The sequence below is a fragment of the Papio anubis genome, chromosome 4 (genome assembly GCF_008728515.1).
Source record: "Papio anubis isolate 15944 chromosome 4, Panubis1.0, whole genome shotgun sequence".
Lineage (NCBI taxonomy): Eukaryota > Metazoa > Chordata > Mammalia > Primates > Cercopithecidae > Papio > Papio anubis.
The window spans coordinates 79,018,889-79,045,367 of NC_044979.1; the positions used below are offsets into that span (position 1 = coordinate 79,018,889).

The window sequence follows — 26,479 nt, forward strand, 5'->3', positions numbered from 1 at the left end:
GCAAATGTCAAATATATATGAAAGTCAAAAGCAAGGGAAGCCCATTGTATATCTAATATCAACTTATGTTTCATCAATGCACCTTCATATTCTACCCTCCTCCTTACTCTATGAGATTACTTTGAAAATGCAAGGCTTAATTTTAATGTCAGCTGTAAAAATTTCAGAATTTATCTCTAAGAACTTTTTTGAAACTATCATTATTATATAATTACAGCTTATAGAAACTTGACTAAATTCTTTATATCACCAACTATCTAGTCCAGAGTTCTCTCATAAGGATCTTTTTGTTTGCTTAACTTTTCAAAAATATTTGATTATTTCAAGTTGGTATTCAAAGTTCAAACATAAAATTTAATAAACATGTCTTCTAAGATTATCTTAATGTATTCATTCCTGCAGTTTTTCCTGTCCTCTTGCAATGTATTTGTTGAAAACAACTTGGCCGTTTGTATTTTGTGTATTTAGATCTAGAAGCTCTATCTGATTCAGGTTTGGTTTCTTTTTTAAACAAAAATACTTCAGGTATAGTTGGATGCTGGTTAATAAAGGGCACCAAAATTTCTAGTTATCTCTCCTTTTAGTAATGTAATTTTCAATTTCTCATCATCAATTAATGAAATGGTGAAGCTATGTATTTTGTTTTTAATTATAAGATAGACTATATGTGTAGAGAGAAACTTGACTTCACCAATCATTTTGTTACTGTGACATACATTCATACAGGAAATAATAGAGTGATTACTTCCTATTTTTTGTGTTTTCAGAATACTTCGCTGGCTTTGTAATATCTTTGAAATGTGACCATTAGTAGGTTTTTGTTTGGTTTTGTCTATATGATCATTAAAATTGTAATATATTTAACATGTTTCAACTCACTGCAGTGATTCTTTCAATGAATATTTAATTTTTTTCTTTTTTGATCATAAGGGATTTCTTCAAGTTGGCTCCTGAGTCCTTTTGACTCAATCCTAGTAGTTTTGGAAGCTTCTTTGGTTTCTGCTATGAAAAAATGAACAGGCTTACCTTATATATTTCATGCCTGGAATCAGCCATCTATCCAAGGAACTCTGGCTACTTTTAATGGAATATGGTATTTAAATGCCAGTATTATTACACCAATGCTCATTGTTACTAGGTTGGTCATTGTGTTTAGGATTTTTCAATAGAAAAAAACTAAGAAATAGGTATTATTGTTATTTTTAAGACAAAATAATTAAATTCACATTTAGGAATTTTTCATTATGTCTTTGATTCAATATTTATATTTTTTCTCTTAAATTGAAATATTTCCCAATGACACTAAAATTATTACTTACATATTTTATTATTTATTTTTTGAGACAAAGTCTCACTTTGTCACTTAGGCTGGAGTGCAGTGGGGTTATCTCAGCTCACAGCAACCTCTGCCTCCCAGGTTCAAGAGATTCTCCTGCCCCAGTCTCCCGATTAGCTGGGATTACAGGTGCCCACCACCATGCCCAGCTAATTTCTGTATGTTTAGTAGAAACAGGGTTTTACCATGTTGACCAGGCTGGTCTCAAACTCCTGACCTCAAGTCATCCACCTGCCGTGGCCTCCCAAAGTGCTGGGATTGTAGGCATGACATTACTTACATATTTTAACACAGACAAATATTTTTCACACACAAATAAATTAGAATGTACCAATATTATTACAACTTAAAACAACATATATTTATTCTCACAATTTCCATGGGTCAAGAGCCTAGGCATGGCCTGGGTGGTTCCTCTATGCTCAGAGTGTAACAGGCTGTAAAAACTATTAGCTTGCCTGCATTCTTATCTGGAGAGCCACTCACTTCTAAGCTCATTCAGGTATCTAACAGATTCTTTATCTTTCAGCTGTATGGAAAAGAGCCCAGCTTTCTTCTGGCTGCTGCCTGAAGGCTTCCTGATGTTCCTTTTGAATTCATAAAGAGCAAATGCAGAGTCTTCAACTTCAGGGAGAGCCCAGTCCTTTTTTTAAAGAGATTTCATTTAGGTCAGGTCTACTCAGGATAATCTATTTGATTAATCTGAGACCTTAATTACATCTGCAAAATCCTTTCACTTTTGCCGTATTCTATCCCTAGAAGCAAACCATAGTTTCCACCCACATTAAAGGAAAATGGATTATTCAGGATAATAGCACCAGGGGGAGAGGATCACTGGGGCCACTTTAGTACTCTATTTGCCCCAGGGATAATAATATCTAAAAAGAAATTATTGTTATAATTAAATAATGTAGCATAAGTAAGCACTTGTCAGAGCCTGTACCTGAAATACAGTTCAGGTATGAAAAATATTAGGCCATGTTGTGGTGGGGGTTGGGCAAGGGTGGAGGCAGGGGTCTGATGGTGAAGAAGGAATTAAAGATAAATATAACACCTCCTGGAACTTTGACTCAAATTTCAGAAAGAGAGATACAAAGAAGATTTAGTGTAAAATAGATCAGAATATATGAGATAACAGATGTCAGCACACAAGACATTTACACCTTTCAAAAATATTAACTCAAAATTAATAACAGACCTAAATATAAAATGCAAAATAAAATTCCTACATAAGTGGAGAAAAATTTTGGTGTTGTGATGACTTTTTAGAAATAACACCAAAGGCAAGATCCATGACAAAAAGAATTAGACTTCATTAAAATTTAAAAATTCTGCTCTGTAAAAGATACTGTCAAGAGAATGAAAAGACAAGGCATAGATTAGAAGAAAACATTTACAAAAGATATACCTGGTAAAGGACTATTACCCAAAATACACAAAGATCACCTAAATCTCAACAATAAGGAAAATATCCCTGTTAAAATATGGGCCAAATACCTTAACACACACTTCACCAAAAAAGATACAGAGATGAAAAGTAAGCATAGGAAAAGTTGCTCCACACCATATGTCATCAGGGAAATGAAAATTAAAACACTGAAATATCACTACATGCCTATTAGAATGGCCAAAACCCAGAACCCTGACAACACGGAATGCTCACAAGGACGTAGGGCAACAGGAATTCTTATTCATTGCTGCTGGGAGTGCAAAATGGTACAGCTACTTTGGAAAACAGTTTGGCAGTTTGTCTCAAAACTTACCATACTCATATATATAATTCCGAAATCATGCTTATTACTGTTTACCCAAATGAGTTAAAAATTTAAATACACTAATTGGCGTGGCAGTGTCCAGGGCTGGTGTCCCCCTTGGAGGCAGGGGGAAGCTGCGTATGATGTCCTTGTGTTTCAGAAAAGCACAGAGCAACATTTTGTAGAGAAGATTGAGAAGTACTGGAAAACAGTACAATCAAGTGCTTTTTATAAATGTTTGAATTTGTTCCTGCACAAGTCCTGTGGGGTACTTAGCTCTAATCTGATCAAGCATTTTTATGGATGGCTCAGATATAGACATACCAGGTGGTTTCATGAAGCAGGGGCAGATGATACTTGTTAGATGATCTTGCTACCAGGGACAGAGCTGGTCTGGAGGCTGCTACAGCTCTACAGACACTTGCTGCTGGCAGCTGTCTACCAAAGGCATCCAGAAGCATTATATAAGCATGCTGTCAGGCAGAGTTTCCAGCTTCATTCAGATGAAGACAACCCTGAGAGAATCCAGTAGATGATTTAAAAAGCCATTGAAGATGCTGACTGGGTCATGAACAAATATATATATACACACACACACAATATATATATATATAATATATGTTATATAAAATATAAAAAACTGAGAACCTAGAGAGTGAGCTGTGCTAAAGACATTGGAAGCTGAGAACCCTCTCTTCTGGAGCTTACCAGCAACAGTGGCAGTTTTGAAAGGTCCACTGGCATTGTTGGAAGAAAGAGGAAGAAATCATGGGAGGAGAAGCTGACCTTGCTCAGAAGGTCCTTCTCGCCAGAGTCTTGTTTCCAGCATCATTTATGTTTGCACTTCTAGTTGGTTGTGATGTGAAATTTGAGGAAAATGTGGTATTTTTTTGTTTTCTTTGTGTTTTTAAAGTTTTTTTTTTTTGTTTTTTTTTTTTTTTTTTTCTCTTTTCTCTGAAAGTGATTCATTGATTCTGGAGGTCTCTTTACCATTCTTTGAGTCCCAGAGCACGTGTCCTCTCAGGTGTTAGCCTGTACAAGGAAACAAGCATAGATAGGTTTTAGAACCAGAAAGATCTGGAATTGAATCCCAGCTCAGTGGCTTTTCAACGGTATTGTCTTCAAACTCACCTTCCTCTGTGAGAATAAAATAAGATGAAGTTGATGAAGCGCCTCACACAGAATATGGCACAAGGTAATGCCTGTAAGTGTCCTCTCTCAGGATGCCACCCTGCCCTGCCCCTTCCTCTGCTCCCACAGTGTTTTGCACATCTCTGCTCCAGTGTGCACTGTGTTGGGTCTTAGTTATTTGTTTGTAAGCTTGTCCTGTTCCTGCTTGTAGCCCCTAAACCCTCAGAGTTGTCACACACCAAGCAGTCTGCCAAGGAGCTGCTCTTCCTGACCACTGTATCTCCGTGCCCAAGGAAGTAGAAACCCTGGGCCTTGCCTTCTAGGAGTTAACAGTGTACTTGAAGTAGTGCAATACATACTGTGTGAATCAAGGAAGGACGCCAGAGCAGCTGTGGTGGACACTGGCCTTTTCAGGTTTCTGTGCACCTGTGATCTGTCTCAGCCGGATCTTCCCTGCCTTGCCACCATGGTGGAAGAATGGAAGGGAAAGAGAGTAGGAAGGTGGGCTCAGGGAGAACTGGACAGAGTCAGCCAGAAGATACAGAGAGAAGCCTCACTAGGACTTGAGTATTCCCCAGAGGCACTCAGCCACAGGGATGATCTAGCAAGTGTTTTTAGCCTTGCAATTATATGACTTAAAGTGACTCAGAGACGTCTATATGTGTGTATGTACTCCACTGACTAACAATGAAGTAAATATATGAATTTCTAGGAAAAAACTTATATACACACAAAAGTCTGCACACAGATAATTATAACATCTTTATTCATAATTGTCAAAAAATAGAAGTAACCAAGATAAGATGTGCTCCCATAGATGAATGTTTTAAGTTAAAATAACTTAGGTACATCCACACAATGGAATTTTATTCCGCACTAAAAAGAGATGAGATACCAAGCCATGAAAAAAACATAGAGAAACCTTAAATGCATATTGTCATGTGAAATAATCCAACAATAAAAAGATTCATACTGTGTAAGTACAATGGCATGACACTCTGGAAAAGACATTACAATGATTGGTGTTGCTAGAACTTAGTGGGGAAGGAGGAGTAAATAGGTGAAGTACAGAAGATTTTCAGGGCAGTAAAACTATTCTGTATATTACAATGGTGTATGTGTCATTATATATTTGTCTATGCTTACAGAATGTAGAATACCAAAAGTGAATTCTAATGTAAACTAGACTCTGGTGATAATTTTGTGTCAATGTGGGTTCATCAAATGTAACAAGTGTGCCACTCTTGTAGGGGATATTAGTAATAAGGTTATGTGTATCAGGACAGTGTTACATGGGAAATCTCTGTACTTCTGCTTAATTTTGCTGTGAACCTAAAAGTACTCTTTAAAAAGTCTATTTTAAAAATTAAAGATACGTCATGCTAACATAATCAAAGAAAGCTTGAATAACCATATTAATTTCAGACAGAGCAGATTTCAAATTAAGGAAAGTTATTAGGGATATAGGGGATATTACATAAAGATCAAAGGGATGATTCTCCAAGAATACCTGACAATCCTTAATAGGTGTGAATGTGAAAACAGGTTTAAAATTCATGAGAAAATATAGAACTGCAAGAAGAAATAGATAAATCTGGAGTTTCACACCTCTTTGTCAATAATTGATAGATTTAACAGGCAAAAAATCAGTAAGGATATAGTGAAATGAATGACGCCATTTATCAACTAGATCTATTTGACATTTATGTAATACATCATTCCCAAACAGCAGAATACATATTTTCTCAAATCTATATGCAACGTTCTCCAAGACAGACCATATTTCTGGGCCATAAAACACCCTTTAACACATTTAAAGAATAAAAATTATGCAAAATATGTTCTCAGATCACAATGAAATCAAATTGAAAATAACTTGAAAATATCTGAAAAAATCCCAAATATTGGGAGATGAAACAACACACATTTAAATATCACATGGGTCAAAGAAGAATTCTCAAGAGAAATTAAAAATATTTTGAAATAAGTTAAAAGAAAAACACAAAATTTGTGGAATACAGAAAAACAGTGCTTACTGGGAAATTTATAGAATTGAATACATATACTAGGAAACAATGATCTAAACCTCAATAACCCAAGCTTTCTGCTTTAGGAAACTAGAAAAAGAAGAGTCAATTAAATTCAAACGAAGCAGAAAAAAATAAATAAAAATTGTGGCACGTATCAATGAAATTGAAAACAGAAAATTAATAGAGAAAAATCAAGGAAATAAGGCAGTAAAATTGCTAAACCTGTAGTCAGGCTGTGTTAGTTTGCTGGGGTTGGTATAACAAAACAGCAAAGGCTGATGGCTTAAACTGTTTTTTAATATTTGATATTTATTTTCTCATAGTTGTGGAGGATAGAGGTCCAGGATCAAAGAGTCAGCAATTTTAGCTCCTCCTGAGGCCTTTCTCCTCGACTTGCACATAGCTGCCTTCTTGATGTGTGCTCACATAAATTTTCCTTATTGTGTGCAGAACCCTGATGTATCTTTACGTGTCCAAATTTTCCCGTCTTATAGGGACCTCAATTAGATTAAATTAAGGTCTATCCTGATGGCCTCATTTTAACATAGTCACCTCTTCAGAGCTGTCTTTCCAATTGTAGTCACATGCTGAGTACCAGGAATTAGAACTTTAACATATGAATTTTGGGGGCACAATTCAGCCCATAACAAAACCTAACCAAAAAACAACATAGGGAAAACACACATTTGTAATATCAGAGATAAAATAGCTGCCATCACCACTGTTCTACTGAGTATTAAGAGAATTTTAAAGAAATAGAGGAACAACTCCATACCCTCAAATTTGTTAATATAGATTAAATGTACCAATTTCTTGAAAACACAAACTACCAAAAATAATACAAAGATAAATAATTTGAAAAGGGCTATATGTGTTAAAAAGATGAATAATGGCTGCCAAAGGCTGAGAAGGATACTGGGGAGGTGGGGGAGAAGTGGAGATGGTTAACAGGTATAAAAATATCATTAGAGTGAATAAGATCTAGCATTTGACAGCACCGCTGAGTGATTACAGTCATCAATCATTTATTGTATATTTAAAAATAACTAAAAGAGTATAATTGGAATGCTTGTGACACAAAGAAATAATAAATGTTTGAGGTGATAGATACTGCATTTATCCTAATGTGCCTATTACCCATTTTATTACTATATTAAAAAAATTGAGTCAGTGATAATAACCTTCAAAAACTGGAAATCACCAGGCTCAGATGGTTTCACTGGTGAATTCTGCTGAACATTAAAAAATTCTGATTGTGTAATCACTTTTTTTTTCAGAAAATTAGAAGCAGAAGGAACACTTTCTAACTAACTCTGTGAAGCCAGAATTATCCTTACATCAAAACCAGGCAAAAACATTATAAGAAAGAAAAATTATAGAGGGATCTGTTACATGAACACAAATGAAAAGTTTTCAACTAATTATTAGCAAATGATTCTGAAAATGTATAAAAATAATTATATAGCACTACCAAGTATTATTTATTTCAGATTTTTCAAGGATGGCTCAACATTAAAATAATAGGAGGTAAACAAACAACAATTACACAGAAAGGGCTAAAATAGAAAGGACCATTTTTCCATGGAAAATTGCTAAACAAGCAAGATAGAAAATTTTGATAGATTTGGCTAGTCTTTTTCTGTGGCCTTAGGGGGAAAAAAAAAAAAAAAAAAAAAAGCTTAGTCCATTCAGGTTTCTGTAAAAATAGACCATAAACTTGGTGGCTTACAAACAATAAATATTTATTTCTCATGGTTCCGGAGACTGGGAAATCCAAAGTCGAGGTACCACAGAATTTGTGTGTGGTGAAGGCTTGCTTCCCGATTAAAGGCCATTTCTCACTGTAACCTTCAATAGAGGAAGGGTAATGGAGCTTTCCAGGGTCTTTTTGTTTTTTTAAGGATATGTATCCCATTCATAAAGGCTCAAGACTTCATCATCCCTGAAAAGCCCTACCTCCTAATACTATCATCTTGAGAGTTAGGATTTCAATATATACATTTTGGGGAGACATTGCAGGGCAGGTATCCTTAATTAAATTTAAGAATGTAACATAAATGTGTGATAGGCTATAGGGGCTTCTAGAATCAAGTTAAGAAAAACAGTTTGAATGTAGTTATCAAAAAGCACCAAGAACAGTAAGTTCACTCATAGTAACACTCATAGTGCAGTGTAAAATGGGGAACTGTATTTTAGGAAATATAAATAGGAGGAAATTCTTACAGAAGGTATCACTGAATTAAGAAATTTGGATATTATCTGCATTATTCCAGTGATATTTGTATCTTCCTGGTACATATTTGTGGAAGACATAAGCTTATTTTAAAAAACTGGCCGGGGTAGAAAATTATGCAGATCTTGCCCAGTTCCTGTCCTACCCCAAAGACTGTTTAATTCCTTATTGTGAGCAAAGTAACTTTCCAGTAGAGCCTTATTTTTGTTTTTAACGAATGCCTATTATTATTAGCCAAATTCTAAATTATTGACGCACATTTTACATTAAGGAAACTATTCTTTTCATTGGAAAGAATTTCATACAAATGTCAAGAAATCTTACTTCAGACTTCCTGGCCAATATGGATGACTAGAAGCAGCTAGTGTATGCAGCTCTCATGGAGAGAAGGAAGAAGGCTCTCATGGAGACTAAACACTAGCTCTTCAACTGGAGCATCCAGGTGGATACATTGGGATTCACCAAGGAAACAGCTTGACCCACAGAGAATAGAGACCAGCAAGACGGGACAACTGCCCATCTGTGAGTGACATGGAGCCAGGTTTCCCCCACCATGGAAAAACAGTGAATGAGAGTCACCAAGGACCTACACTTCTGCAACCCTGGGCTCAGGAGATGCCCCATGACCCCTCACAACAGAGGCCTCCAGACCTACATGGAGAGCTATGTGGGCAGAGACATTGCTTAATCACAGGCAGAGTCCTTGGAGCCTTGGATCCCCAAGAGCTCCAGCACCAACAGCTGCAGCTCCAGCAACAGGGGAGGCTAGGTTCCCTTGCATGCCCCCCAAAAAGGGGCCAAATCCACGGAGCTGAGCTGTAATGGACTATGGGCCTTACCTACCCTGCATCTCACAGGATAAGGCCCACTTGCCTGAAACCCTAGCCAGGTCACCCTAGCTCTGCCTGAGTAGAGGCCAGAACCACCTCTACACTTCCTTGGGACAGCAGAGAGAAAGCAGGCAGGCTACAATTTTGGCTGCTCCACAGCCCTTGCTCCTGTTGCCCTCACGCTCAGGAAGGTTTGTGGTAATTAGGAACTAACGTGGACTCCAAGCATAGTGTAGCTGCCTTACAGAAAAGTGGCCAGACTCTTCCGCTTGAGTCCCCACCTCTGCTACTCTTCATGGTCAGTGCCTCTCAACCTGGTCTCCCAGCACAACCACCTGCCCCCAGCCTAAACACTTCAGTCAGTGGTCCCTCTGCATTTCTCTGAAGAGGAAATTGTAGAGAAATCCCGCCACTCCTCTGCCATTGCAGCTGCAGTGGTACTGCCCTTGCTGTCCTTGGGCTGGGGAAGGAACAAAGGACCTGGCATCTTCAGTACACCACAGCCATAGTATGACAGAGGAGCCCAGTCTTTCCTCCCTATGAGCCACCCCCAACTCTTCACCAAGCAGGGGTCCTGGCTTAGAACTGCAGAAGAGCTTTCCCATCCCTGGGTGAGCGTACCTACTGGTAGTGGCTCCGTGATTCCCTGGGGAGGGGCTCCCAGAGGTAACCAACGAACCCTGCGCCTCTGTCATGGCCACTGTTCTGCTTCTGCCCTCAAACTGGGGAAGAAACAAAGAGCCTGAGGGCTTTACTCATGCTTCTAGCACTACACAATCACCATATAAAGAGGAGCACAGCCTCTCTTCCTTGTGAACCCTTGACCCCCAACGCTTCACCAAGTGGGGCCCCCAGCTTGGGACAGCAGCAGAGTGGCTCCGCCCCAGCTGAACATCCCAGTCCAGCTGCTCTGTGTTTCTCTGAGGTGGAGCTCCCAGAGCAACTGAAAGCCCCTCTGCCACTGCTGCTGTAGTGATACTGCCCTTGCTCCTCTTGGACTGGGGAAGAAGCAAAGACCCTGAGTGCTTTAACCACATATCCAGCAAACCACAGCCACCCTAAGGAAAAGAGGCCAGTCTGTCTCCCAGAAAAATCCCCTGCCCTCTTTGCTTATAAAGAAGAGGCCCCTGGCTCGGGCTTACAATGTACACCAATTGGTAGCAGCTCTGCATTTCTCTGGGATGAAGCCCCAAGAGACAAGTGAAAGGCCTTCTGCCACAGCCATTGCCAAGGTCTTTCATTAAAACTGGGAGAGAACATAAAGCCTGAGCTCAGCTTAGGGATGCAGAGTGCAGCTGAGGAGTGTCAAGTAGGGATCTGCAACCAGCACTTGAGTGGGAGAGGAGCCCACACTTTCAGAGCATTGTGAGGGAGCATGGTTGCAATTGTGAGGAAATAGGAACCATGTGACTGAGCCAAGAGCCTTTAACTACTGGCCATTACACTCAGGCACCACCTACTGGATTACATCCCAAATTTCAACAACAAAATTATTTTGCTGATATACCCCCCTGTGAAACCAAGAGCAAGAATTGAGTTCAAAATAAAGACCTACATAAAACCTTGATCTTCTGAAAACATCCAGAAAAGAATTAAACTGATTGTTTTCAAATTATACCACAGTTAAACATCAACCTACAGAGATGAGAAAGAACATCAACCTACAAAGATGAGAAAGAGCCAGCACAAGTACTCTGGCAACTCAAAAATCAGGGTGTCTTTTTTTCCTCCAAATGATCACGTTAGTTTCCCCAGCAAGGGTTCTTAACTCGGATGAAATGTCTGAAATGACAGAAATTGATTTCAGACTGTGGAGAGATCTGAATGGAGAAAGATCATTGAGATTCAGGAGAAAGTCAAAACCCAACCCAAGGAATCTAAGGATTATAGTAAAATGATTTAGGAGCTGAAAGATAAAATGACCATTATAAGAAAAAAAACAAACTGATTTGATAGAGCTGAAAAATACACTACAAAAGTTCCATAATGCAATCACAACTATTAATAACAGAATAGGCCAAACTGAGGAAAGAATCTCAGAGCTGAAGACTGATTCTCCAAACTAAGTTAGACAAAAAGAAAAAAAATGAACAAAAACCTCTGATAAATATTGCATTATGTAAAGAGACCAAATCTATGACTCATTAGTGTCCCTGAAAGAGAAGGGGGATAGAGCAGACAACTTGGAAAATGTATGTTAGTATATTTTTCATGAAAATTTCCCCAACCATGGTTAGAGAGGCCAACATTCAAATTCAGGAAATGCAGAGAACACATTTGAGGTAATATACAAGAAGACCATCTACAAGACATAATCATCAGATTCTCCAAGGTGAAGATGAAAGAAAAAATAATGTTAAGAAGCAGGTAGAGAGGAGGGGCAGGTCATCTGAAAAAGGAACCCCATGAGTAGACCTTTCAGCAGAAACCCAACAAGTCAAAAGGGATTGGAGGCCTATATTCAAGATTCTAAAAGAAAATAATTTCCAACCAAGAATTTTATATTCAGCCAAACTAAGTTTCATAAGCAAAAGAGAAAAATCCTTTTCCGACAAGTAAATTATAAGGGAATTTATTACTACCAGACCTGGCTTACAAGAGGTCCTGAAAGGAGTGCTAAATATGTAAAGGAAACACTGTTACCAACCACTACAAAAACAAACTTAATTACACAGATCATTGACACTATAAGGCAACCACACAAACAAGTCTGCATAAAAATCAGCCAACAACACAGTGGCAGGATCAAATCCACATATATCAATGTTAACCTTGAATGTAAATGAGTTAAATGTCCCAATTAAAAGGCACAGAGTGTAAAGCTGATAAAGAAGCCAGATCCAACAGCATGATGTCTTCCAAAGATCCTTCTCTCGTGCAATAACACCCATAGGCTTAAAATGAAGGGATGGAGAAACATTTACCAAGCAAATAGAAATCAGAAAAAAGCAGAGGTTGCTGTCCCAGTGTCAGACAGAACAGACTTTATACCGACAAAGATAAAAAAGATGTGCATTACATAATGGTAAAAGGTTCAATTCAACAAGAAGACCTAACTATACTAAATATATATGCACCCAACACAAGAGCACCCAGATTCATAAAGCAAGTTCTTAGAGATCTAAGAAGAGACTTACTTCCACACAATCGTAGTGGGAGACTTCAATACTGACAGTATTCGACAGATCATCAAGGCAGAAAACTAACAAAGACATTCAGGACCTGATGTCCACACTTCACCAAATAGACCTAAGAGACAACTACAGAACTCTTGACCCCCACACAATAGAATACACATTCTTCTTATCTGTACATGGCACACACTCTAAAATTGAACATACAATGGGCCATGCAACAATTCTCAGCAAATTCAAAAAAAAAAAAAAAAAAGAAATCATCATACCAACCACACTTTCCCAACACAGTGCAATAAAAAATATAAAAATGCTAAGAAAATTGCTCGAAATGATACAATTTCATAGAAATTAAACAACCTGCTCCTGAAAGACTTTGGGTAAACGATGAAATTAAGGCAGAAATAAAGACATTGTCTGAAACTAGAGAAAAAAAGACAACATGCCAGAGTCTCTGGAGCCTGGCTAAAGCAGTGTTAAGAGGGAAGTTTATAGCACTAAATGCCCACGTCAAGAAGTGGGAAAGATCTCAGATTAACAACCTAATATCACATCCAGAGGAACTCAGGAAATAAGAACAAATCATCTCCAAATCTAGCAGAAGACAAGAAATAGCCCAAATCCATCCAGGAGCAGTGGCTCTCACCTGCAATCCCAGCACTTTGGGAGGCTAAAGCTGGCAGATCACTTGTGGTCAGGAGTTCGAGACCAGCCAACTACAACAAAAAGTAACCCAAATCAGAGCTGAACTGAAGGAAATAGAAGCACACACACACACACGATCAATAAATCCCTGAGTTGGTATTTTGAAATAATTAACATAAATAGACTGCTAGCTAGACTAATAAAGAGAAAGAATATTCAAATAAACATAATCAGAAATGACAAAGAGAGCATTACCACTGACCCCACAGAAATACAAAAAAACCCCTCAGAGACTACTATTAAATTGGTGCAAAAGTAATCGCAATTTTCACCATTACTTTCAATGGCAAAAACCAGAGTAACTTTTGCACCAACCTACGATTCTATGCACACAAGCTAAGAAATCTTGAGGAAATCAACAAACTCCTGGAAACATACAACCTCCCAAGATTGAACCAGACAGAAATTGAATTTCTGAACAGACCCATAGTAAGTTCCAAAATTGAATCAGTAATAAAAAGCCTACTAATAAGAAAAAACACAGAACCAGGTGGATTCACAGCTAAATTCTATCAGATGTATAGAGAAGAACTGATATCATTCCCAAATGAATAAAAATTGCTCTACCATAAAGACACATACATACATGTGTTGATCATAGTATCGTTCACAATAGCAAGGACATGTAATCAACCTAAATGCCCATCAACGGTAGACTGGATACAGATATTGTGGTACTCATACATCACGGAATACCACACAGCCAAAAAAAAAAAAAAGAAAGAAAAACAAACAAAAACACAAGACCTTATTCTCTGCAGCAACATGGATGGAGCTGGAGGCCATTATCCTAAGCAAACTAATTCAGGAACAGAAAACCAAATACTGCATGTTCTCACTTATAAGTGGGAGATAAACATTAAGAAAACATGGACACAAAGAAGGAAACAACAGCCACTGGACCTACTTGAAGTTAGAGGAAGTGGGAGGAGGGAGAGGATTAAAAAGAACTGCGTATTGGGCACCATACTTATTACCTGAGTGATGAAATAATCTGTACAGCAAACCCCCATGACACAATTTACCTACATAATGAAACTGCATGTGCACTTCTGAATGTAAAATAAGTTGTAAAAAAGAAATCTTATTTCAGCGATTGGGCCATTTGACCATTAGCTATGACATATTACCATTTCAACTGGTTATACTACTTTAATGCTATAATAGCAACATTGACTACTCAGGGTAAAAGACAAAATTCAGGCCATCAGTTATGGTCAATAAAACATGAACATTGTACCAGAAAGTTTCTTCTTTTGTGTCAAGAGAGACAATTTGATTATACTGAAATATTAGTTTGTTTACATAATTGTAATCAAATGTTATCTCATTGTACAGATAAACACATTTTCAAATATAGCAATGTATATACTTTTAAAGAGCATGAACTTACTTTTCGGGTTAGATGTCCAGTGTTTTAATAGGCATCCCTTGAACGACCACAGTCCAATCACTAATTTTAAATGATAAACAGCTGTGATCCAGAAAGGTCAAAGAGCTTGTGCAAGAGGACTGAGATGGTAAGTGGTGGGGCCAATGTCATCACCAAAGTCTTCAGCATTTGAAAAAATGACACTGATACCTGGACTCCTAATGCCCTTCTTACAATGTCCTGGGAGAAAGGCACACAGTTTTTTAAATTCATTATTTTTTTTAGTCTGCTACTAACGTGTACAATGATCAAACAGGATTTGACTATTTAAACTCATTAATATTTTACAGGTCAGAGTATTAGCAACTGACAGCTAGTGAAGTAACACATGGCTTCAATTTGTCTCATTCCGACTGATGATGTGTGCTTTGATCACTTGACCTAGGTGGCATTTTCCAGACTAAAGTTATTCTTATTCCCTTTGTAATTAATAATTATTCTATCAGGAGAGACACTCAAACTTTAAGAATACACTGTTTCTCATGAAACTTTTAATTTTTTCATACATTAATTTATATCAGAAAAGACACATAGTTTTGTACTTTGTCAATGGGTTAACTCTATATCATTGTATCATTATTTAATTTGCTCCTTAAAATGGTCCTGGTTTGGTCAGTGGGAATCCCTTTACCTAGTTTCAACGTCTTACCTAGTCCATGCATCTGCATCATTATTTTAGAGAGCTCACTTGCTTTCTGGCCCAGGATACCCAGGATCATCTTGTAGTTTTTCTGGCCCAGCCGTTAAGCCAGCATTTTTCTGAGGACACTAGCTGGTTTTTTATTTTTAGTGGAGAATAATATTTAGAAGTTATAATCCGTGTTGGGTATGCTCATTGTTGTTGAGACATTATTGTTCCCCAGCCTTTTCAGTGGACAGGGCTAAGGAATATATGTATGTACAAACACAAGTAGTGTAAAATAACTACATATTTAATTGTAGTTCAATATATAATACAGTGAAAACTTATGTGTATATTTGTTTCTGTATCCATCTAGATGTTTTGAAAACCATTAATTCACAATGAAGCCTCTGATGCCGGACTATCACCATGCTTTCTTATAATATTTTCCTTTTCCGTATTTATAATTTCTTCTGTAATAGTGAGAAAATTAGTTCCCATTGTTTTCTAAACATACATAAATATATATATATATTCTAAACATATATATGTTTGTGTGTATGTGTGTGTGTGTGTGTATATATATTTCATGAGTCCTTACATGCATTATCAAACTCCTATTACTGCCATTGCTACCAGCTTCTCCCAACATGGTTGCCCTCCTCACACTTCTCAGAATTCTGTTGCTCTTTCACGGCTGCCTTCCTCACTACACTCTGGCAAAGATACCATGCAGCTGAACTTCACCCTGCCTATCTTTTCCCTTCTCAGCCACTTTGTGTACTTACACCTCGCTCCAGGATACCCTTCTCTAAGGATGCCCTCCTTATCCTGATCAAGATCTGATACTCTTGCTAGATTGCTTCCTATGCTGATGCTTTCCTCACCTTGCTGAATCTCTGGCACTTGTCACTAGATGGTGCCTCTAGTTAACACCCTGTTTTTCCTCCCATCAGGCTCTGACGCCTTGAACTGGACTGCCTTTTTCTATGCATTTTCTTGTTACTGTGCCTGAGCTCTGACAAAACACACTTGGCTGCTCCTTCACCTGCACATTCTCTACTCAGGCTCTGACATTCCATGTTGGACTATCCCTCTCCTCACTTTAATTTGGCTCTGACATCCCATATCTCTGCAGGGGCTCTGACACCTTATGCTAGGAAGTAGTAAGTCCCTTGCAGCCACTGAGGGTAATATCCCCTTGAAGCCTGCTCTGAAACTCAAAGAAAAGGATGAACAGCTGATTCTGTGTCATTTCCTTTAGCTCTAGAGATGTCTGAGGATTTGATTCTTGTCCAATTATTCTTATATACTCATAAAATCATTTTTAAAATTCTATACTAAATTCAAGGGAGATATGAACCTGATCAAAATATGTATTGAACCAGACACTGTCAACATTTTTTATTAAATAAGGAAAAACCAGCTTTGATGACACACAACTGCCTTTGTAGATGGAAGCTGGTCATGGACTCCTAGTCATATATATTGGAAGGGCTAAGTGATTATCTGGTTATAAAGGCTAAAGGGATCCTAGAGCTTATTGGCTTCCCTGAGCTGAGTTTGTCTGCACATATTCAACCTCATTTCTTAGCATAAAATGACTGGGACACCAGAAGCTGAGTCTAGGAATCACGTTTCCTCTATACACTGGCTGTGGATACTATGTAGCCTGTTTTTTTCTTTTAAGCTTTAGCTAACTAAACTTGGTGCTTGCTAAAGGCTACTACATTTAATAAATTTAATTATTGATTGATAGAAATCCAAGCCTGTAGCGGCTGGTAGAGCAGAGTGGAAGTTGTAGCATTCTTGGCCCATTAAAGAATGCATAACTAAGCAAGTCTGGGTTTAGAAGAAAGGCTGTAAAATCACATACCATATAGTGTGTGCTTCTGTGAGTCATCAAACATATACAAAAATTTTGATCCAGTCTTCTGAGTCTTTGAAAAAGGTTGGTTGTGGGAATAGAAGAGACAATTCTGGGTATCTAGCCAAGGTTAGCTTCCAGGCAGGGGATCGGACCTTTGAGTCAGCAACAAAGCAGAGAAAAGTATTTTCTATTAGGAGGTAAAGGATATAAATTAGACTGAATATATACATATATGTGCTCTGCTTAATTGGTTATGGAAGTACTACTCTTTTTTTGGATTATCTACATCTCCAGATTTTAAACAAAATTAGAGAATGGAAAAAACCTAAGAAGTAGATGCCAAACTGCTGGGTGCGGTGGTTCACACCTGTAATCCCAACACTTTGAGAGGCTAAAGCAGGCAAATCACCTGACGTTGGGAGTTCAAGACCAGCCTGGGCAACATGGAGAAACCCCCATCTCCACTAAAAATACAAAATTAGCCAGGCGTGGTGGCACATGCCTGTAATCCCAGCTACTCGAGAGGCTAAGGCAGGAGAATCGCTTGAACCCGGAAGGTGGAAGTTGCAGTGAACCAGGATCGCGTCATTGCACTCCAGCCTGGGGAACAAGAGCGAAACTCTATCTCAAAAAAAAGTAAATAAATAAAAGAAGTAGATGCCAGACAATATAAGAATGAATACTTAAGTAAATACAAATATTTTTCACTTAATGTTCATAATTTGCAAGTACAAACCAGATATCTGTGCAGACACACTAACCAAACTAATTTTTAATTATAATCTTTTAATTTTCTGGTAATTGTTGATTTGCATGCAGTTGAAAGAAATAGTTCTGAAAGATTCTGTGAATCCTTTACTTGAGTTCCTCCAATGATAACATCTTACAAAACTATAGTACCATATTGCTACTAGGAGATTGTCATTGGTGCTGTCAAGATATGGAACATTTCTATCACAACAAGCATTCTCATGTTAACTTTTTACAATCACACCTGATTTTCTCCTACTTCACCCCTCTTTAACCTTGGCAACCACTAATTTGTTCTCCAATGTCATAATATGGTAAATTTCAAGAATATAATATAAATGAATTCGTATACTATATAACCTTTTGGGATTGTTTCTGTACTCCTCAAAATTATCTGGAGACTTACCCAGTTTTTTGTGTGTAACAGTATTTTTTTTAATCCTGAATAGTATTCCATAATATTACTATACCACACTTTGTATAACCATTCACATATTGAAGAACATCTGATGATTGTTTGTGGTGTGTAACTATTACAAATAAATCTACTATAAACATTAGTGTACAGGTTTTCTATATATTAGTGTAGAAGTTTTTATTTTCCTGGATAAAAGTCCAGCAGTTCAATTACTGAGTCAGGTGGTAGGTGGATGTTTAATTTTTTAAGTAATTGTCAAACTGTTTTGCAGAGTATCAGGACCATTTCTTTCATATCCTCACTAGCAACAAAGTGAAATAAATTCTGCACATTCCAACTAGCATTTGATGTTAATATATTTCATTTTAGCAATTCTGATGTGTGTGTAGTGATATGGTGATTTTATTTTCATTTTTTGTAATGGATAATTATTTTGAAAATGTTCTTAGCTGAAATGTATCTTCGTATATGTTGCTCACTCTGTTTTCACTGTTGAGTTCTAAAAGCTTTTTGTTACTAACATTTTCTCACTACTCAATATGTATATTCTTTATTTTTCTTGTGTTATTGCACTAGCTATGACTTCTAGTACAATTCTGAATAAGGGTGATGAGGAGATATCCTTGTGTTACTCTGGAATGTAGCGAGAAAACATGCAATTTCTTACTGTTAAGCGTGACAATAGCTTTCGGCTTTTTGCAGATGTTCTTTGTCAAGTTTAGGAAGTTTCTCACTATTTTTAGTTTGAGACCTTTTTTCTTTACCATTAATGAGTGTTTAAAGTGTCAAATACTCTTAATGTACTATAGCCTGTTGGTGTGCCGAATGCATTATTTTCAAATGTTCAAAACATCATTGCATAGCTACTATAAATCTCATTTGGTCTTGGTGTATAATTCTTTTTATATATTGTTGGAACTTATTTCCTAATATTTTGTTGAGGATTTTTGCATCTGTGTTTATGATAGCTATTGTCTGTAGTTTCCATTTCTTGTAAAATCTTCAACTGTTTTTGTATTAGATTAATTCTATATTTACAGAATTATTTAAGAAGTGTTCCCTTGTCTTACACTTTTTGGAAGACACTGTTATATATACACCCATGAAACTTTCACCTCAGTCACAATAATGAACATATACATCATTCAAAAACTTTCTTCATGCTCCTTTGTAATTCTTGTATCCTTCGTCTTCCCCTCCTCAAGCACTTTCTGTCACTACTCATTAATTTGAACTTTCTAGAACTTTATATAAATGGATTGATAAAAATATGCTTTTCATTCTGACATCTTTAACTCAGCACAAATTTTGAAATTAATTTGTATTATAGCATGTAACAACAGTTAATTCCTTTTTGTTACTGAGTAGTATTTCACTGCAAGAATATATATTAGTTTGTTTGTTCACTAACTTGTTCAGGGACATTTGGATTATTTCTACTTTTTAGCTATTAAAAATAAAGCTGGTAGAAACGTTCATGTATCAGCCTTTGTAACACTTTTCCTTTCATGTAAATATTTAGTTGCAGAATGATTGCGTCATATTCAAAGTGTATACTTAACTTTCAAAAAATTGCCACACCGTTTTCCAAAGTAGCTTTGCCATTTTAACTTGCCATCAGCATTGATGCAAGTTTTAGTTGCTCCACATGCTTGCTAACAGTTGGTATAATCAGTCAGTAATTTTCATTTCAGTCATTTTACTAGCTGTGTAATGGCATCTAGATATGATTTTAATTTGCATTTCCCTAATGACTAAAATGTTGAGCATCATTTTTCTGTTTATTTGCCATTCTTACATCTTTTTTGGTCAACGTTTGTTAAGATATTTGTCTCATTTTTAAAATGCCGATATCAGATATATGATTTGCAACTATATTGTCCTAGTCTGTAGGTTGTATTTTTCTTTTTTAAACTGTGCCTTTGAAAGTGCAGAAGATTTTAGTTTTGATAAAATCCAATTAAACAATTTATTTTTTCATAAATCATATTTTTGAAATCATATCTAAGAAGTTTTTGTGTAACTCGAGGTCAAAAAGCCTTTCTTTTAGCTATCTGTAAGTATTGTAGTTTTGCATTTTATACTTTTTTATGATCAAATTTAAAGGAATTTTTATATGTAGTCCAAAAAAATACTTTTTTTTTTATTTTGCCTATAGATATCTAATTATTTTAACATCATTTGTTTTAAAAAAAGACTGTCTTTCTTCCACTGACTTGTATTTGTACCTTTGTCATAAATCAATTCTCCACAAATGTTTGTCTCTTACTGGATTCTCTACTTAGCTCTATTGATTTATTTTTCCTATCTTTGTGTCAAATACCACCTGTCTTCATTACTACAGTTCTATAGTAAGTCTTGAAGTCAGGTAATAATCTTGATTTTATTCTATAGATAGAAATTAGAGGCAGGCACCATGGCTAACCCTGTAATCCTAGCACTTTGGGAGGCCGAAGCAGGCAGATCAGTCGAGCTCAGGAGTTTGAGACAAGCCTGACTAACATAGTGAAACTCCGTATCTACTAAAAATACAAAAGTTAGCCAGACGTGGTGCACACCTGTAAACTCAGTTACTCTTGTGGCTGAGTCATGAAAATCACTTGAACCCAGGAAGTGGAGGTTGCAGTGAGCCGAGATCACGCCACTGCACTCTAGCCTGGATGACCGAACGAGACGTTGTCACCACCGTCACCACCACCAATAACAATAACAATAACAACAGATGTTAGGAAGTACTTCAACTTTGTTCCTCTTGTAAAATGTTACTTTTTGCTGTTTTGGGACCTTGGTATTGCCATGTGAATTTTAAAATTGGCTACTCAATTTCTGAAAAAAACTTTCAGTTTTCATTTAATACACACATTAATTTAGGAAAAACTGGTATCTTAAATTGACAATTCATAAACATTTATCTGTTTATGTCTCCTTTGCATTTCTCCTTTTCTTAGACCTTCATTAATTTCTCTCATAACTGTTTTACAGTTTTTGATTTGCTGGTCTTGCATATCTTTTTGCATTTTATATTTTAATGTTATTGTAAGGGTGTTTTTAAATTTCAATTTCAGATTAATCATTGGTGGAATATAGAAAAGCAATTTCTTTTACTATTTTGATTTTGTATCCTGCAATATTGCTAAATTTTTGTAGTATTTCTAGGATTTTTGTAGATTCTATTTGATTTTCTAATATAGATTATCACTTCTGCAAACTAAGACAGTGTTATTTTTATTTTCCAATTTGAATAATATTTACATATTTTTCTTGCCTGTGTGCACTGCCTATACCTTCTATTTGAATATATGTGATAATAGCAGACATCCTTGCCTTGTTCCTAACCTTAGGGATAAAGTGTGTAACTTATTACCATTAAATATGGTGTTAGCAGTAGGATTTTCATGGAAGTTCTTCATTAGGTTGAGGATTTCCCCTTTTGGCTATATCTTTCATCAGAAATGGATGTTGGATTTTTGTAAAAGTTTTTTCCTGAGTATACTGAGATGGTCATACTTTTTTTTGTTGTTAATATATTTAATTGCATGATATTTTAATTTTAAACTGGGTTTGCATTCCAATGATCAATTCTTATCTTTCTAATATATCATTAAATTCAATTTGCTAAAGTTTTGATTAAAATTTTTGCATTTATTAATGAAGGATATTAGTTTGTATGTTTCATTATCTCGTAACATCTTTGTCCGGTTTGAGTATCAGTGTATTGCTGCCTTCACAGAATGAGTTGGAGAATGTTCTCTGCTTGCAACTTTCTGGAAGAGATTGTGTAAAATTGAGAGGATTACTTTCTTAAATGTTTGGTAGAACTCACCCATATAGTTATCTGGCCTGGGATTCTCTTTTTCAGTAGGTTTTTAACTACATATTTAATTTCTTTAACTGATATAGAACTACTCATGATGTCTATTTCTTCTTAAGTGAACCTTCATAGTTTGTATTTTTCAAGGAACATTTTCATTTCATTGAAACTATCAAATTTAAAACCATAAACCATTTATAAAATTTATCTATTATCCTGTAAATATTTATAGAACCTGTACTGATATCACATCATCTACCTCATTCCTGATATTAGTAATTTGTTTCTTCTTTCTTTCCTGGTAAGTTTGGTGAAAGGCTTATTGATTTGGGGTTTAATCAAAGAAACTGTTTCACTGAATTTTCTATGCTGTTTTTCTGTTTTATATTTTAGGATTTTCATATTTATTTTTATAATGTTATTCATTCTCCTTGCTTTGGGTTTATTTTGCTGAACTTTTCCCAGTTTTTTAAGCTGAAGTTGTTTATTTGAGGACTTTATTCTTTTCTTATATTGACATTTAGTACTATACATTCCCACCATGTACTACTTAGTGGCAAATGACATGTTTTGATATGCTGTGTTTTTACTGTTATTCAATTCAAAATACTTTTAATTTGTATTCTATTGTTTTCTGTTACCCATTAGTTATTTAAAATTATTCATGTGGTTCATGACATTTGAGAATATTCCAAATGTCTTTCTGTAATCAATCTCTAATTTAATTTCATTGTGGTTAGAGAATATTCTTTGTAAGAGTTGAATTCTTTTAAACTTATTAAAACATTTTATTGCTCAGAAGATGGTCTATCCTACTAAATATTCCAGGTGCACTTAAAAAGAATGTACATTCTGCTGTTGTTGGGTGGAGTGGTCAAAAAAATGTAATTATGTCAAGGTGATTTAATGTGTTTTTATTTATTTTTTTTATAATTTTACTGATTCTCTGTCTACATTTTGTTATTTATTGAAAGAGAGATGTTGGGATCTCTGGCTATAATGGTGGACTTTTCTATTTCTCCTTACATTTCTATCAATTTTTGCTTTATGTATGTTAAAGTTCATTAAGTTAATAAACATTTGGTAATGTTATGTACTTTTGCTAGATTGATGAATCTACTTTTTCTGACATGGTTATAGCCATTGAAATTTTGTTTTTAGTGGTATTAACATGGTCAATTTTTCTATTTTATTTTAAACATATTTTTGTCTTTATAAAGTTTGTTACTTATGATCATCATATAGTTGTGATGTGTGATTTTATCCAATCTGAAAATCTCCTCCTTTTAATTGAAGTATTTATACCACAGCAGTTTAGTGTGATTATTGATATACGTAAATTGTATTATGTCATCTTGCTGTCTGTTATTTGTCTCATCTGTTGTTATTATTTTACACAATTATTGTTAATGTTTTTCTCCCTTTTTTGGATTTTTTTATGATTAAATTTTATTTCCTTTGTTGTTCTAGTAACTTTTTTGTTGTTGTTGTTACTTTAGTGATTAGTTCAGGGTTTAGTGTGAACATCTTTAACTTATCACAGTCTGCCCTTAAGTGATATTATATCACTTCACATGTAGCATAAAAGCCTTTTAAAATTTAGTATTAGAATAACGATGTTTCTTAGATAATTTAGGCTATTTAACAAAGTACCATGGGCCACACAGCTTATAAACCATGTAAATTTATTTTTTACAGTTCTGGAGACTGGGACGTCCAAGATCAAGTCACTGGTAGATTTAGTTTCTGGTGAGAGTCCATTTCCTGATTCACAGATAGTGCCTTTTAGTTGTGTCCTCACATAGTCAAAGGGACAAGGCTTCTTTCTGGGACCTCTTTTGTTAGAACACTAATTGCATTCACGAGGGATCAACCTTCATGACCTAACTACCTCCCAAATGACCCCTACTTCTCATACCATCACTTTGTGAAAAGGTTTCAACATATGAATTTTGGGTGAACACGAACTATGTTAACTATAAAGTATTTGTGTGTGTGTGGAGCATTGGTGAAGAGTATTAAAGCAATGCAAAAAGATGAGTAGGACTTTGCAACTGCCTTTAAATATGTTATACTGTTGCTTCTGTTTAGAACCATCAGCAGAACACCAAAGTCATATTAACTTGGTTCTTCTGGTACAAGAATTCTAGAAATAGATTGTCTGCACAATGTCTTCAAAATGCCAGAAACCTTATAAAAATACTACATTTGATTAAAGAGAATTTCACTGATAAGATCTCACAGTTTTATGGAAAGGCATTATCTTACAAGGTTTTATGAACTGTTATTATATGCTATTTTACATGCAAAATGTAAATATTTGTCTCTTGAAAAAAAATTTCCAGGTCCAAACTAGTTTTGAACACACTGATTGTTTTCAATCTTACAGAGTCTCAGTAGAGATTCTTAGTAAAGATTTAAACATTCTCAGTAAAGAGATCCTGTGAACAAACCTTTTAATTAACTAATTATTTTCAGAACTTATATGACTATATTGCTATATATCTTCTGTTTTGCTTGCCTATATTTCCAATTCATCCTTTTCTACTCTGCTCTCTGCCTTGAAAGACTGACCTGTAGTGTTGCAGCAACAGATTTCCTAGCTCCCTAACTTTACTATGGGTTTGACTTACAACATAAGAAGAAAGAAAGACATTCAGGTACTTGTTCCTTCGGTTTTAATTCTACTGGTTATTCCTGTTTTTGTCCCTGATAGAAAATCATGATTCCTAAACATAGCCTTTCACATATGAATCTTTCTTTTAATGTTTAGGTTAGATTCTCCTCCTTTTATCCCTTTATCTTATATCAGTAACAGTTAATAACGCTAGGTTACTGTAATTTCCCTTTTGGCTTATTTAGAATCCGTCCATACCTTGGAAGTAGCAAAGCTGTTCCTGAAATGTCCTTCCTGCTGAGGTATTCTTTTTTTTTTTTTTTTTTTCCAGAATAACTATTAACATCTATTAGAACACTACTGTTCCAGAGACTATAATTTAGGACAGTTGAATGCTATAAAGGGTCATGGAATATTGTTTAGTAGGCATGGTATTTAGTTTCAGTTGTAATAAAAAAATGGTTTTGAAAACTTTATTGAATTACTTGACCTCTCTAGGATTTATTTTTAACATCTGTACAATAAATTTATCATATTAGGTGATTCCTAGAGTTCTTTTAAACTTGAATTCACTTGAGATGCTATTTTCTTAGCCATTATACAAGGTACTCTATCAGAGCATTAATAAATTTACAGGGGGTTGAGGTAGAGCAAAACAGTGGAAGAGAAGGCTCCACCAATCATTTCCCCCACAAGGATACCAATTCAACAACTATTTACACTAAAAAGGCACCTTAATAAGAACCAAAAATCAGGTGAGCACCACAGTACCTTGTTTTAACTTCATATCTCTGAAAGAGGCACTGAAGAGGAAAACAAACAAACAACAACAACAAAAAACAGTCATCAATAGCTGACAGCATCCTTCCCTGGCAGTAGTGGCATGCTGCAGAGTGAATTTCTGTTCACTAGGCAGAGGGACTATCTCAGTGCTGCCCTATTATAGCAGAAAAACAAAACTGGACTAAAGTCAGGTGACTCCCACCCATTGAGGGAACATTTAAACCAGCCATAGTCAGAGGAGAATCCCGGTCTCAACATTCAAACTTGAGATCTCACATGGGCTAAAGTGCTCTGCGACCCTAAATAATTTTGAAAGGAAGTCTAGTCCACAAGGACTGCAAACCTTGGGTGAATCCTAGCACAGATAGAGGCCCAGAGCCAGCAGACTGGGGAAACATGAGACCTATTGAGACACCAGCAAGGACAGCTACAGGAGTGCTGGCATCACCCTTCTCCTAACCCCAGGCTGCACAGCTCATGACTCCAAAAAGACACCTTTCTTCTGACTGAGGAGAGGAGAAAAAAAGACTGCGGAGGACTTTGTTGTGCCTCTTGGACACCAACTCAGTCACAGCAGTATAGGTCAGTGGTCAGAGCTATGAGGCCCCTTTTCTAGGCTCTAGCTTCTGGATGACATTTCTAGACACTCCCTAGGATAGAAAGGAAACTAACTGCTGCCTTGAATGGTAGGACTCAGTCCTGGCAGGATTCATTACCTGCTAACTGAAGAGCCCTTGGGCCCTGAATAACAAACACTGATACCCAGGTACTACATCAAGGGCTTTGGGTAAGACTCTGAGATTTGCTGGCTACAGGTGAGACTCAGTGCATTACCAGCTGTGGTGGCTACAAGGCAAGACTCCTTCCCCTTCAAAAAAGCAGAGGGAAAAGTAAAGGGGACTTGGCCTTAGACCTTAGGCACCAGCTTGGTTGCACAAGTGGAGAGCACCAAGCAGGCTCTGGGGACCTCAATTCTGGGACTTAACTCTCAAATGGCATTTCTGGACCTGCTCTGGCTCAGAG

At 36.3% G+C, this 26,479-nt stretch overlaps 1 pseudogene; it reads left to right on the forward strand.

Annotated features, from left to right (window-relative positions):
- The first annotated feature begins 1,582 nt into the window (after window positions 1–1,582).
- LOC116274513 lies at window positions 1,583–7,898 on the forward strand (annotated as a pseudogene).
- Window positions 7,899–26,479: the final 18,581 nt, after the last annotated feature.